The sequence below is a fragment of the Cariama cristata genome, unplaced genomic scaffold (genome assembly GCF_000690535.1).
Source record: "Cariama cristata isolate BGI_N322 unplaced genomic scaffold, ASM69053v1 scaffold612, whole genome shotgun sequence".
Lineage (NCBI taxonomy): Eukaryota > Metazoa > Chordata > Aves > Cariamiformes > Cariamidae > Cariama > Cariama cristata.
Genome location: NW_009605357.1, coordinates 119,937 through 136,030, shown reverse-complemented (window position 1 = coordinate 136,030; position 16,094 = coordinate 119,937). Strand labels below are relative to the sequence as shown.

Sequence of the window (16,094 nt, the reverse complement as noted above, 5' to 3'; positions counted from 1 at the left end):
ATTGCTGTGCAGGGTGTGCCGAGTGGCTGCTCTTAGGGCACCAGGAAAGGAGGGCAGCACCCTTGAAAGGCTGGGAAGGGATGCCAAGGGGATTGCTGGTTAAATGCACATATGTTTTCAAATATACGCAAATGAGTCTTGGCCAGGCATTGAAACAAAGAGGATTAAATCTCTAGTTAAAAAAAACAAACAAGACCAAATCAAAGCAGACTTCTCAAAGCAATACTAATAATAATCATTACTCGTATAACTCTCTGACACCAGCATGCTGAAGGTGAATCTATTCTGAGAATTATAAGACTTCTTACCTTGTGACTTCTACCTCTGCTCCTTCATTTTCAAAAGCTTCTCTCACCTTGTCAACCTTTTCTAGTTTCTGCTACAGTTTAAATACAATTCAACGGATGACCTATGTCAGTGACTCCCTCTATTCTCCCCTGATCTTTCTCAATTTCTTTGTTATCTAATTATGCCAAAAGCCTGGAACAGTCTCTCACAATTACCCTGTTTTCATGAAGCCTATAAGAATTTCATAGCTTTAAGACTAGCATCAATGCTTGTGCGTGTATATACACATCTTTTTGTTTATTCACTTACAGTGATTGTGTAACCTGAATTTCTAAGGCAAGTATACTGAAAAAAAGGATTATGAAACGCTCTGAAGAGAAACCATTGCAAATGTGACAGCTGCTGAGAATCACTATGACTTTCATATTCCTCCTTCCCCCAGAGGTTACTATCATTGCTGGCCGAGGAAACAGCTGTAGCGTGCTCATGAAGGGCAGAAAAGGCCTGGAGAAGGCAGAATTGCCCTTTGGCAGTTTGATGATTTACTGGAAAGCTTGTCAACCTTATTTACATTGTAATTTGCATGCCAGCCTCTACAAGACTTCATATTCGGATTCTGCTTTAAACTATCTCCTTCACTATACCCACAACGACCTTTACGCGTCTTCCCCCATCACCCTCTGGGGCTGCAGCCCCAGCTCGCCGAGCTATCCAGAAGACCGGCAGCAAGAAATGTCAGGCTGAGCATGACGTTTATCCAAACAGTTGGCTGCTCGTAAGGTAGCCTTTTCTTAATTTTTTTTTTTTTACAAATTATTTTTATTTCCTGTCGGAGATTAAAGCATGGTGTGGACAATGGTGGGAAGAGTGCTAAGGGAAGGTCCCTTTTCTGTAAAAGGAGCAAAAGTGGCAGCGTGCGTCACCTGAGAGCGGGTACCCCTGAGAGAAAAGAAGGCAGGAGGGATGAAAGTGGGCAGTGACTGATTCCTACTGACATTATTTTTACTGACAGATCAACAACAGGACTTGGCAGGATTATACCCACTGGCTAGTTAAGAGCAGCACTGCCATGAACATGCTCTGCTCCAAATAGCCCACAACACAGGCACAGAAGTACAATGCATGCATTAGCCCCCAGCCTGTCAAGCTGCTACAAAAATACACCGTCTTTCTTACACCCAAAGTAATGCCAGTTGAAAACATACACAGATTATTCAAGGTTTTATGAGAATTACCTCTGTCCCACCTTTTGGTCATTACAGAAGAGAGTCTAGTGAATATATTTTGATCAAGTAAAGATTTCAAAGCCTCTGAAGTGTCCCTGGCATACAGAGTGGTGTTTTTATTGTTACTGGCTAATCCTAACTTTCTAATGAATTCACCGCTTTGAGATTTTCAAACACAGAAGCACTCTCTTCTGAAAGTTATAGAGAACACCTCTGGGTTTTGGATATCATAAACAATTTCTAACTCCATAACTTCTGCATTTCTGATTAATTTAGGTATATAAAAGAAAATCTTTGTACCCTGTGACTATGAACAGCCGTAGTAAGAGTGAGGCCAAGGTGGGTCATACTGTTTAGAGTTATATGAAGTACCATATTTGGAGGGAAGGAGGATTTTTTCCTAGGTCAGATTGCAGGAACAGTAAGACCTCAGTTTCTGTCACATATCTGCTTTCTGGGACCATCTCAGAGTTTTAGTAATACATTCCACAATATTATAGGGAACCTGATTTTCCCTTTCTCTCGAGTACCCACTTTAATGTATCATCATAGAACCCCACATTAAATAAATAACATCAAGCCTGAGTCGGTGTTTGCCAGTCTTTCCAAAGAAATAAATGGAAACATCATCAGGGCAACATCTGAAGTTTTACATTTTGAGAGTTAATTTCAAGTGTTTAGATGGCAGTGGGGTAGCCTTATCAACACAGTGGATAGAGAAGATTAATGCATTGCATGTTTGTGTGGACATAGCAACATTTCTTCACTTTGAGGAACAAGAAAGTCTTGTGTTGGCCTCAGGTTTGAGGAGAACCAAGATGCAGGATAATTCTTCTGAATTCTGCGTGTCTTCAAACCTGTGGATGCAGACTGACTATATTGGCACCAGTCCTTTCTGTTCCGTAAGATAGCATGTGTCCGTGCTAAGAGAAAGAAACTATTTTGTTTTCATTTGGTTTTGACCGCTTGGAGTGTTTGACCGGTCTCTTTACCACGGGTCAGACACCCTTTATCATAGGGATCTGTCACTGCAAGCACAAGGATATCTGGATCTGAAATGCCATAATTTCTGGTGGATGACAACATGCCATCAAGTCTGTAATTTCAGTGCTGGAGGTTTCTGTCAACTTCTGTTATGCTTGATCTGCCATGGATACTTAACCTGAGTTAAGAGTGCTGTCCTGAGAGCAGAATCTGGCCTGGTTATGTGATGGCTGAGACTGAGGACCTGGGAAAGAAATGGCTGCATGAAACACTGTGATGGTGTCCCTATTTTAAGCCTTGTCATTCTTCACCACAATTTCACTATACAGTTTCCAAGACATCAGCATGGACAATGTCAGAAGAAATAAAAAATTCTGGAAGGGCTGTAACATGCTGCCTACAGCTGAAAGAAACTAAACTTCTGAAGAGATCCAGGATGAAAGGACCTGGGAAATGTCAGTCGGATGGTACTTCTATCATGTTACAAGGCTCGATGCAGCAAGTATGGGAGAACAAACTCTGCAACAGATCAGAGCCAATTATCAAAGTAATCCCATTTGACCATAAAAATATCTAGTCATTTAATACTGCTAAGCCTTGTTTGTAATCACAGAGCTTAATGAGAACAACTTACACTGAAAGGAAAGAAGGGAAATCTCTGGAGTAGAAAGGCTGCTAAAGAGGATGTTAACAAATGCAAGTAAATTTGAGGTTTTAACTTCTTTTATATAGGCCATACTCTATTCATAGAGGAATTTTTTTTAATCAGCCAACCCAATGCCGAAGTTGGCTTCAAGATTATGAAAGCACACTTTTGTTTTCACACTCTGTGCCATGTAGGCAAGTCTCTCAATTAAGGAAAGGTTTCTTTTGTTTGAATTAGATTCTGTTTAATTTCTGGCAGGCAGATTTCAGAAATAATTACCATCTATAGAAGGATGAATAGTAGATGAATCTATAATTCTCATTACCCACCAGAATTTCAAAATGAACTTAAATTCTAAGCAAGCATTTGGCAGATCTGAACAAAAGGGAAAAGGATTGGACAAAGTAGTGTCATTTAATTCAGATCTTGAACAACAAGAGTGATATTTAGCAATGAGTGGGACCCAACATCTGAGAAAAGACTGAGAAGTATTCTCAGAACACGGAGAAGGATTCACATGTCTTTTGAGAAGTCTGGCTCCTCCTTGCCGTGTTCAAGGCATATTGGACGTCACACCCCAAACACTAGTGAATGGGTTGGTCAACAGCGGACAGTAGTGCTATATGTTAAAGATTTTAGCCAGATTTACATTGTAAATTCCTGATGGAGTGGTGCAAAGAAGATGGTTCTCAGTGGTTCCCAGTGACAGGACAAGAAGCCTTGAAATATTTCTTGAAATACAGAAAATTCCATTTGAACATTAGAAAAAACTTTTTTTTTTTTTTTATGCTAAGGATGATTGGATACAGGAACAGGTTGTCCAGAAGAGCTGTGGAGTCTCCATCTGTAGTGATATTCAAAACCTGACTGCACATGACCCTGAGCAACCTGCTCCTGCTGACCCTGCTAGAGTGGGGAGTATTGGACTAGACAATCCAGTCGCCTTCCAGCCTTGACTATTCTGTGATTTTGTGAAACAACAGGTCTAATTCTCTGTGGTTATACACAGATGTAACATATAAGCAAAGCTCTTTCTTCTCTTCTACTTGGAAATACAGACCTGGTAAACACCACTGGCAACATATGGTTAACAGCTTCAGTCCTTTAGAATGCAAAGATAATTAGAATAAATAAAATATTACACTTAGCTGTACTAGTGTCCCCAGGCTCACATTATCCTCCCTGGTGACAGTGCTGTTGAATAACTGGGTACAGCAATATAAAGGTTTAATATCTGACTATATTTAATAACAAACACCCTGATATTTGCAGTGCCCACGACGGCTACAGGTCTGTCAGCATTTTCCAAGCTTTATAACAGCCATAAAAACTCATGGAGTATAGAAATGAGTCAACCAGTACTTATAATTGCTGGCATTTAGCACCAGAGATGATGACTAAGAATCTATATTTGAAAAACCTGGAGCTGGTGGAGTCCAAGTACAAGTCCTGAGGAAGATCAACTAAGCACTACCTTTTTGTGAATTAAATACACTGAACTGTGTCCAGCTTCCTGGTTGTAGAACTTTTAGGTGAGCACTTAAAAACACATTTATTCTGCACATGCACTACAAATGTATTCAGTTGTCTTGCAAAATTAGTATTATTTTGACTTGGTTTTCCCTGAGTGCAGAATATTGCCATGTTTGGCATTCAGCTTCCTGCCCTTCCATCAGCAAAGGTGGCTGCATTTCACATTTTCAGAAATAATGTTTAGGAAATTCCTTGGGGCATCATTTTCAGTGGCAGATGTCATGTGTCTCATATGCCCAAATACAGTTTGACAGCATTTCAAATGGTCTTTCCCTTCTGCATTAACCAACTCTACGAAAAAATTAAGTTGAAACAAAAATTTAGAGAATTAGTACCATACTGTCTCAGATGTTTCTCTGTCAGAGAAGAGCTTTCACTAAAGGAAGGATGCCCCAAGATTATACATTAAATTTATTTTTATATGGCAGTTTACGCTATGTATCTATGTTGCAGTTTATGTAATTTATCTGGAAGAGGGCTGATACTCCAAACCACATGCTAACATAATTTACATTTATACTGCCTTTTATCCAGAAGAATCTTGATGTCTTTCACAAACTTAATGTAGTACAAACACCATATATCAACGGTGTCCACCTCGAGGGTGTAAGTCACAATTACAGAAGTGCTGCAAGTAAATCAAAGAACAGAACAGTGGCTAAATTAAAATGGTGCTTGATCTGCAGATTGAGTAGATTAACTATAACTTTATCTGAAAGACCTACAGATTGTTTCAGAGTCACACTCAGCAAGAGACACATCCACCAGAAGATGAAAGGCTGAGTCAGCCTTCACAGATGTTAACCAGAGGTTGAGGCAGACATTGACCACGTTTGTGCTCTCAGGCTGGTCTGTGATTTACACAGTTTTGGGTATATCTAAATGGCGTGTGTAAGATCACAGTCAGGCTCTGTATGTTTCCAGATCACTGCTTAGGCCTTTACAATTTCCATTACTTAATTGAGTGAGTGACTTTAATATTTTAATTCAAGTTATTTACTTGCGTGTTAAAATGTCTAATTTTTTCTGGGAAAACCAGTAAATTAAATACATTTCTTCACTGAAAAAGATAAACTTTTACATCTAAACACAATTTGCCAGTAGGGATACAATTTCTCAGCACAGATATTCAAACATTAGGCCCTTTTCTCCCTCCCTCGAATGACAGCTTTGGGCACCTGAAGATTTTCAGCAGTATCTACCTATGGCTTTATTTTCTGATTCCCCCACCCCCACCCCCACTGATCTCTCTCTTATAGAAGTATTTCTGTTTGGGAATAAAGAAAAAACAGTTTATACATACAGGCCTGAAAAAACTGGACATATTTCTGATATTTTGAACCTCACATTGATATGAAATTTCATGTATACTTTGCCTTCAGTGTATACTTCTAAAATAACTCCTAACTATACCAAAATTCAGCATAGTCTAGGAACTCAGGTACGATAACCTAACACTGAGGAAATGTATATGGGGTAAAAGAAAGACAGAAGATAAAAGTGCTATTATTGTATAGATTCAAACCAAAATATGCCAGATGCCTGATTAAGTAAAATAAGTCTTAGTAACTTTTCTTCCCATGTTTCAAATCTTCAAAATACTTTCATGATAAATATAAATCATTAATTCTTGATCAGACATTTTTGTAAGAATTAGTTGACAGGCCTGCACACAACATCTACAGCCCAAGCTTGTTTCTTCCAAGCATACCAAAAATAAACTGAAACAGAAAATTTCAATGTTTCAGTCTTGATAAGTTTAGGTGCTTCTTTGGCCAGTCACTGACTCACACTTTATACTAAATATATCAAACAATTGAGGTGAAATGTTGGATTTTAAGTCTTAGGAATAGTGTAGGGCAAAAGCCAGACTAATGTATGAAAGGTAGATAAACGTGAACTAAAATTTACACATGCACTTCACAGTAATTCCACTACAAAAATGCATAAAAATATGCAGTCCTTCCTACTTTCTGTCCTCCAGCCCTTCTACTTCTGCTCTTTCATATCACTACCATTCAATACCTATGCACTGAAACAAATTTAATAAAAGCAAAGTAGAATTTATTCACATCTCTGAAAAGACAGGAGAAAGCTGACTATGAGTGTTGTTATTTCAACAGTCAGGTGTGAGTAGCAAGAAATGAAAGAATAAAAACAAAGGAAGATATTTAAGTGCAAAATATTTGCACCACATAAACTTTAAGGCCAATATGTAATTGCTACCATAAAAATATCTGAGATGCTCTGCAAAGTTGTTTCAGGAATCTTGTAAAACTAGATCAGTCTACCATTAGAATTCAAAGATGATAAAATTTGAACTGGAATAGAAGGAACCAAACATGAACAGGAAACATTTAAATTACATTCAGTATTCCAGAACAATGTCTTTAATTCAAACAAGATCATTTTAGAATATCTACAGAAAATTTTAGGGTTTTTAACTGACAAATTGCAAAATATTATGAAATGAAAGCAATTCCATGCCTGGAAAACCTGTTTTGTATGTAGGAGTGCTATTTTCTCCCTCGTGTGAAACTCGGTTCTGTGTTGGATGGGTATATCGCACTGAAGTATTTAACTCTTGTCGTTGTACCTCGAAGAGGAGAAACACAGCAAACTGCTGGTAACAGCTGAGTTTCACCTAATGCCACCAACTAATAATTTTACTTTACATTTCTGAACTACAGCCCAGCCCAAAGCCAGCAGCAGCCAGCGTACACTGTCATTTCTCTGTGCAATGTCTGTCAGAAACATCCACCCAAGAAGAGCAAAGATAGTCCATGGGACATTAAGCAGATAAACATTTTGCCCATTCCCAGTTTTCCATCTGGGATAATGGATTCCTTTCTCAAGGAATATTTTGGTAGTGGGAGACACAGATCTGCTACAAACAAATTGAGATTAACAGTACTGTAAATAAATGCAGAGGGGATAAAATACCATTTACATACAAAGGTAGCGTATACTGAGGGTGTTGGCATTTATGTTTAAACCTTCTTAGAACAGTTACAAGTAGGTTGTTTGAAAGAAAGTGGAGATTTTCTTTAGTGAGTAATACTTCCATTACTTTTCCTAGACACCGCTAGGTAGAAACATTTGCTCCTTACTGTTACTAGCTGCTCTGAATGTTTTTTCTACTTGTTCTACACATTACTGAACATAGCGAAAATGCTTCTGAGAGTACAACTCACTTAAAATATAGAAATAAATAGCTATTAAAAAAACCCCAAAACAACAAAGTGAACTGATTACAGTCTGCCTGGCTAGTTCAGTCGTTCAGTTTGAGCATGTGGCTGCACACAACACAGTTCAATCAGTTTTTTATTATTTCATAATGTTAAACGTTATTACCACAACACAAAAAAGGGATAATAATGGGTTCTTAAATTAGCATTTGCTTAGCTCAAATGCCAGTGCACTAATCTCTTTCTTTAAAACCTAGCACAAATAGGACTGTAAATCATGCTTAGAGTGGTGTTTTTCTGTTGTCTTCCAAACAAGAAACATCTTATCAGAAGTACAGTAACAAATTAGAAGGGATACACCATGTCCCACTCTGTCACTTTGCAGGTTCTTCAAACACAACATGCTTACTAGTGTGATGTAAAGATGATATTAACTCTCAGGATTTTAAATCTGTTGTCAATCCAGATTACGCTTCTTCCTGGCTAAAATAATAGGAGATTTCTGTTAACGCTAAGAAAGTATTCTGGGAATGAGGACTCCATCTGCAGTTCTATCAGGCTGACTTTTGAGTGAGTGTATGGATAATTCCCAAGTAGAAATATGGTGATGCCCTAATTTCTGTAGTACAAAAAATAATTATATATATATAAAATATTATTATGCTTTAGGTCACCAACTGATAACTTGAAGTTTGCACAGGACAGAATACAGCATGCCAGTGTTGTTCAGACAATGAATCTGCCACAGATGAGCATCACTCCTGTTAGCATACTGGCAAGTGGAATGACGTGTTCTCCATCTTCAAAGATTTCAGGCAAGACAGAAAACTGAGGACCAGAGGAGCAGCAGGTATTTAGGAGTGCTTTCAGCCTGCAACCTGATGGGATTACAGCCACTTTCATGTAGGGCTATACAAGAGGGTCTCCATAGAATTTTTTTCTTCTACACATGGTCACGACATGGAAAAGATGAAAAGCATTCATCTAGAGCAAGGCATAGTGACTTCCAGTGCAGCTCATTCTTGAGTCACGTGTCTAATAGTTGCCTGCAGGATTCAAAGTTGTAGGGCCTTTACTAGAGCTGATCCTGGATGCTCATTGAATCCTGCACCTCTATTTATGGGCAGCTTCTCCATAGGTTGTAACTATCCTGTGGTGGAGACACAGCCGTAACAACCAGCACCCTTCTGACCATGCACATCCCCTGAAGACATGGAGAAACTCCATCGAAAGCTGCCGTGAGCAGCTTGTCTCTTGAAAAGGACCTTTGACCGATACGGTTCATGTTGTTGATCATCTAGACTACATTAAATGCCATGCAGAAAGCAGAGCATTTGTATCACTTGACTTTGCTGACATCTAGCTCCGACTGATTTCTGGTGCTGAATTCTCCAGAACCAGCTCTATTACCGTGGAGCACACCATCCTCACCTGGGAGGTTTCAAGGACAGACAGATCTGCATGTTGTTTTAACCATCTGGCAGCAAAGAAGGTGCAGGCGTTACGCATCTTGCTTTTATTTTAATTTTTTTCCACAGCAAAGACTACCCCTATTAAAAGCTCCTTTTTTTTTCCTTTTTTTTTTTAACATTAGCATAACGCATCCAGATGCCAAGACACAGAGAGCCACTAAACAAATCAAGCAATTGCATTTACAAACAAATTAAACTTAGAATTTATGAGATGTATTTTGCTTACAAGTGAATCTTTCATTGTTTTTATAACTTGAATACCTTCTTCTGCTTGTACAATCATAGAAGATCTAAAAAAAAAATTAAAAAATCTCTTCTACAGGATTAGGCCTTTGCATGCATTTCACTCCCAAAACAAAGAACAGACCAACATCAAAGGGCACGCTGTGTTTATGAACACACTCTCTCTCTACTCCAGTTGCCAAATTTGTTCCTTTCATGCACTGAGTGTTTCATAATCCTTTAAAATGATGTTTTTCTGCCTATCTGTCTGGACATACAAAAAGCTCTACTGTTTTTCATTGTCACATTGTCATCCTTTACTACGCCCTGTCTCTTCCCTGCCATAAAGTTACGTTGGCTATTCCCAACATTGAGGATACTACACGTCTAACCTATCATCCCAACCCATTTTTCCACTGAAGGACTTCTCCCTGAAAGCACATCACTGTGATTGCTGGTGTTTCACACCTGTCATGACTATTGAATTAAAACCTGAGAAAGCTGCAAAATAGCATGCAAAGTCACCTCATCCGTCTATTCAATAAAAAGTAGAGAAGCGGTTTAAGATATAGTTAATTGTTTTCAATTCTATGCACTAGAGCTTGCTGTACTTGAGACTCAGTATTATAAACGTATTCCTCTATTTAAAAATACAGTTTGTGTGCATGTGTACGAGCTTGAAAGGGGAAAATAGAAGTGTTACAGGCACACAAGCATGTGATTTTACACACCGCTGCTGCAATCTCCAGTCACTTTTGACACAGACAAAAAGCACGGTCACACAACTACAGTTACACATTAGCTATGTGTACTGCAAACTGAAAAATAACTCTCCAGAGAATAATGCTGGGTTATCCAATGCCCTGTTTCACCAAAAGTGTCAACCATCAGCTGCCATGGGAGTTCACAGCAAACCTGAAGGTCAGTACACTTGAGGTATTTCAGACCAAAGAAAAAAGAACAAAAGATCAATTCCAAAGCTGGGGACTTTTTTTTCTAAGATGTTTTTCCCTAGGCATCTATATTTTATATGAAAGATAATCTGATAGGTGCCTTGGCTGGTTTCAGCTGTAACCAAAAGGCAAAAGCTGAGAAAGATTCCTTGTGGAGAGCAGATTTTTGTTACTCGAGAGCGCTATGAATCAAGCTTAAAATATTACCTCTATTCAGAAATGAATAGGAAGCCAACACACTTCTTGGAGTTCTGGCGTAGTGCGTTTCCAGGAGGACGTACCACTAACCACACAGACGGCTGTTACCTGGACCAGCCCTGGTAACCAAGGGTGTTTAAGGCACGGTGCTCCATGGAGAGCACCGCCGTCGCGTACTGTGAGGTGGGAGGCATGGATCACAGTAGCAAACTCATATCCAGATAAAAAAGCCTGTGTTCTCCAGACCAGAGAGGATTTAAAATACAATTCTTAGTCATTGTTGTTTTTCCTTCAGCATCACTCCTGGACTATGACCACAAAGAAGCAGTAGGCATGCATCCAGGATAAAAAGTGATTTTTGCCACATCCTCTGGCTATTTTCCTTGGTCTTATCCGGACTGAACTTCAAGAAGCTGGTCTCATCTGTGCCCAAGCCTCCATACCACTGCCTGGAGACTGAACTAGTTAGTAGCTTAATTTATTGTGTATAACAAATAGCGAGTCTGGAGCTCTGGTGCCCACAAGAGCCATATGCCCATATCATAACTTTCTCCTTTTAGGGTTGCTTTTCCTGTCCCAATTTATACTTCCTCAGTTACAGTACATACATTTACATGGTTAATGTTCAGATCGCTGAGATTACACCATAGTGATGCATGCAATATAAATGCCTAGACAGATGGATGCAATATCACAGATTTCTGAAAGGAGGAGAACTTGCAAAGCCAGAAGCTCACACTTCAAGAAATCTCATTTGCTAGCACAGAGGTCACTGAAAATAGATCTGAATGCTTAAAAAGCAGTGAAATACTCTTAAATAAAGCACTGCTGACAAAGGTATATACTCTTTCCTAGAAATAGGCTCCAGTCTGTTAGGCTGCCAGTAAACCATCTTCCCAAGAAATTCTGATTTTTTCAAATTTATGATTTATGAAGTGTAAGTGGAAATGTGTTCTGCAAAGGAAGTCTGTGGCAAAGGCCACTTTGCCAATAGCCTTCCTCTTTAAATAAAAAATGATACTAAAATGAGACACCTTATTAATTAAACCAGGACCTGTCCCGCAGCTTCGATGCTTCACATATAACTCATGGAACAGATTATTTCTAAGTGAGAAGTCACAATGCAAGTTTAAATCACTACAGAGGAAACAGTTTGGACTGATACAAGATGAGAGGTCTCTGGAAGAGAGTGTCCCTCTCCAATTATTAATAATACAGCAATGAGACAACAGGTGCTGTTCTGCCAAGCCCTCTTGATATTTTGATAAAACAAATTTGCCTCTCCAGCCTACAGAGGAAAAAAAAAAAACCCGAACAACAACCAGCACAGAGAGACAGAACCAACAACCGCCCCTTTGATAATAGTGCTACTGATAAAAGAAAAGTAAAATTGTCCTTCATGATCACCTGCCTCTCCTGAGGAGGGATACAGGTATTGTATGGCAATGCTAATATTTCAGTTTCATAAACTCTGCTTTCCAATTCCTTTCTGGTTAAAACAACAACAAAAATATTGCTGGCTTACTGATCTTTAAAGGTTACTGGCAAGATAATGTCGACAGATATTAAAGGAGCTCGCTTGAAAAGATGGAGAGGTCATAATGAAGCAAGTGATAATTAGAGCAAAGAATCAGAAGCTGCTGAAATTCACAGAGTAATGCATACGTTATAGGAAATATACCTTTCCCTGCCTAGCTGTGCTATATTATGTTCCCCACAGTTTGTTTCAAAGTCTCCCTTCGCCCTTCATCTTACACATTTTTCAGCACTGTTGTTATGCAAGATGGGGAATCATTCATTTTAATGTGATACTAAGCATATTACCACAAAAAACAGAGAGAGGCTACCATTTTACTGATTATCAAATTAAAAAGCTCTACAATACAAATTCTTTGCAGCCCCTAGCTGCACACAAAAGATTTAATGCTGCATCTGAAAAGCCACATGTACATAAAAGCAAAGAATTTGTAAATGCTTCTGATTGAGCTTTTTCTTTTTCTTCCCCTTGTTACAAAAGCTACGGCTATCACTCTTTTTAACCGTTAATAAAAGCAATTTAACGACAGGTAGCTTTGCTGGTTTGTAGCTTCTTTGAACCCCCAACACACTCACTAAAGGAAAGTAACTTTAGCTAGAAAAGAGATCCTCGCAGCGCTATGGTGAATAATTCATCATTGCATTTTTCTTTTCATCTCATTTTGTGCCAGTAACGTACACAACTGAAAATATTGCAAAATCTAAAAACAACCACAGACAAGGACTTCCAGCAGCAAAATACACATAAAACTAGCAGGCAGGTTTTCCCAGCTTATATAATAACAGCTTTAGCTTGACAGAAACCCCCATCACTCACCGAGGACTGAATTCACTTGAACAAATGCAGAGCCCAGTCACCAAATGCAGCTTCACAGGACTCTTAATGCGAGATGCTCCTGTCTGCTGTTCAGTTCACACTTGCCTTTATAACTAAGCCAACCAACAACATTCAGTTGCTGAACCTGATGAATTATAAAACGGTAGCTCCCAGACTCTCATATTTTACATCACAGGGGGTGGTCATCCAGCATACACACTGCCTGTGTACATATATTCTGCTATAACTCATCCTGATAAACACATCAGTGCTGGCAGCAGTGACAGTAATTGGTGCTCAGGATGTACAAGCACAAACCAATGGAGCACACTCCCACCTTCGGCTCTGAGCAGCATCTCTACCTGTCAATCACTGCACCTTGTTAAGGTGGAATGAGCAACTGCACTTCAGGGGAGAAGCAAAACTCGGAGAAGAAACCATCTACCGATATGAATTCATCACTTAAACATTTCTTAATACAGTAGGAAATGTAGCTTCAGTCTCCTCTAGATACAGTTTTCATGATTTTTTTTTTTTTTAAATCTTTATAAAATCTTCCCTTCTTAAAGATGCAGTTCTTGTTTAGCAACTAGCACACGGTTTGTAACTTCCACTATCATGAATGGAAATTATTCAGGCAAATTCTGTGGACATTAGCAAGGATAACCTAAAAGCATTACTCTAGGCAGGATGACTGCTAAAAGCAATATATTTGTTAGGTAAAATTATGTGCATGTTTTAAAAGCGTCTTAAAAAATGCTGATAGGTTTTAAGAATGTCCTCTATGTTATAAATAGGTATTTGTAATGCTCTTCACTTCTCTAATGCTTTCTTTTTTTCCATACGCTTGCATTGTTTTTAAAGTATATGTATAGATACAAAATTACAGAACCAAACAGCTAAAACTTAGACCCATTAATACAATCAATTAAACTAAACAATTTCACATGGGATTAATTACAGCAACAACAATCACAATTGTTGCACATGCCACAAATTAACACTCACAATTAGCCCCAAACAAGCACAACTGGTTATGGTAATGGTAACACAGAGCCAGGGATCAGTCACTGGAAAGGGTTTTGTATGGCAAGTCTTTCACGATGGAGCAGAAGTTGCTTTCAGAGTTGAGCACCAGGAATTTTGTATGTGTTTTACACAAACTCAAGGCTATTTGTACGAGTGCAGAGTGTGAATGAACGCTTTATTCAAGATGATTTTCTATTTCTAGATCGCTGGTGACGATTCTCAGAGGGCTCCATTTGGAGCCTGAACTTGATCCAGCTCCTTTCATTCCCCGTGCCTGTAAAACTCCCCCAGTATTTTATACCATGAAGAAAGGTTGTGCTTGGGAAGGTGAGCACAGTTGTGTGAGTGGTTGTGCATCGCCCGGATGCTTTTCCATGAACAACTGGGCTGAGGAATGCAAATGAAGCCTGCACTGGCAGCCCCAGCCAGAAACCCAACCCTTCTCACCATCTGGACCAACTGATGTGCGTCACGATGTGGGAACAGGGTGTTGCATTTCATGCATAGCAAAAGCAAGTCCTATATATAACCCTTTTCTCCCATCCTCAGCTGCCTGTTCCCCGCTATTCCTCATTTGTCTCCTCTTTATGTTCATCACCTTCACTATCCAAGAAAAAAATCACTAAAGGCCAGAGGCATGAGCAGTGCTTCTGCATGTGTTACTGGCTCTTACCATAGTGACTTGTATGAAGGAAAAGCTGTGTAGAGTTGGGTGGCAGAAGATAGGGGAGACATATCGAGACTTAATCAGAGTAATGGTTTTGATGTCTGTCTTTCTCAGAGAAAAGGGCAGCTGAGATCCAATAATTGGATTCCCCAGCAATGCTCACTGGGAATAATCCAATATGGGCAGAAAAATATTCCAAATGAGAGACCCTGGCTTATTAAGAAGCAGCAAAAAGATCTGTACCACTGGATTTGGCTTTTAGAGCCAATTTCTGTTCTCATGGGTTTACACATTTCACTTGCAAATCATGGAGATTCTCTAAAATGGCCCAAGCACAACAGTTTGTTGTCTTGTGCGCTAATTAGGGTTTTCTGACCTATTTTTCATAAAAGACAGTTTCAAACCATATGTGCCAGAATGCCCTAAAAGGCATCTATTTTCCTTTTTGTTTTGCCTTAACCATTCAGGTTTGAAGAGGCTTCCCAAGAATCTATATGAACATGACACTGCCTTATAATAATTTGGTGCAGTGTGATTAAGACACAAGCAATGCCTGACCAACATAACATTCACCCTAAAATTCAGCTTACATTTCCTGAAGTACAGGTTTGTAAAACTGACCAATATCACAATAATGTAAGACACTACCATATTTCATAGCTGTGTGTAGGTGGCATGCATAAACCACAGTCTGTGGTATTACACAAGAGCCACAATTCCAAGAGAAATTGCTACCCCATTTCACACTTACTTGCAATTTTTAATTAGTTATCCTGGCTTCCATGTTACCTTTCTATGGGAAATATTTCATAGCCCATACTGCTGTAACATCCAGCAATGTGGTGCTCTGTAAAACGGCTAACTTCTCAGGGAATGGATACACTCATCAGACAACGCATGTCCTCGGGGCTCTGTTCATATGTTCTGGTGCAGAATGTGAGATTTCACATTTGAACTTACTCGCTTCACTGACAGGTGTGTGAAAATCCCATATGGCTGCCAGATTTCTGTATACCTACATATATACATATAGTATGTATTTTTAAGGCATTTGTAACAAACACATTTGGTATAGACTTTGAGGTTCTCTGCTTCAAGCGGCAAACTAGCAATGATCTAAAAATTTTAAAAAAAGACAAAAGTGCTCCCTTTTGCTGCCAAAACATGACTTCTCTCTTCCATAGTCACATGGACTATATTGACTACACATCATAGCCATCCTATTTGCTATCTGAAGTGAGCACACAGATCACTGAGGAAAAATCAGGGCATTCAGCTGGAATAAAAAGAATAGTTACCTTTTCTGCTCAAGAAGCAGCTAAGGAAGCTTCAAAT

At 39.1% G+C, this 16,094-nt stretch overlaps 1 protein-coding gene across 1 annotated transcript in view; it reads right to left on the bottom strand.

Moving 5' to 3' along the window:
• The window catches only part of LOC104158298 (disks large homolog 2), a 118,684-nt gene extending 105,403 nt beyond the window's left edge, over positions 1 to 13,281 (bottom strand). The window contains exon 1 of the mRNA XM_009695905.1: positions 13,064 to 13,281. The gene's annotated coding sequence lies outside the window, so the exon portion shown is untranslated. The remainder of the gene's footprint in view (positions 1 to 13,063) is intronic.
• Between the last annotated feature and the right edge of the window lie 2,813 nt (positions 13,282 to 16,094).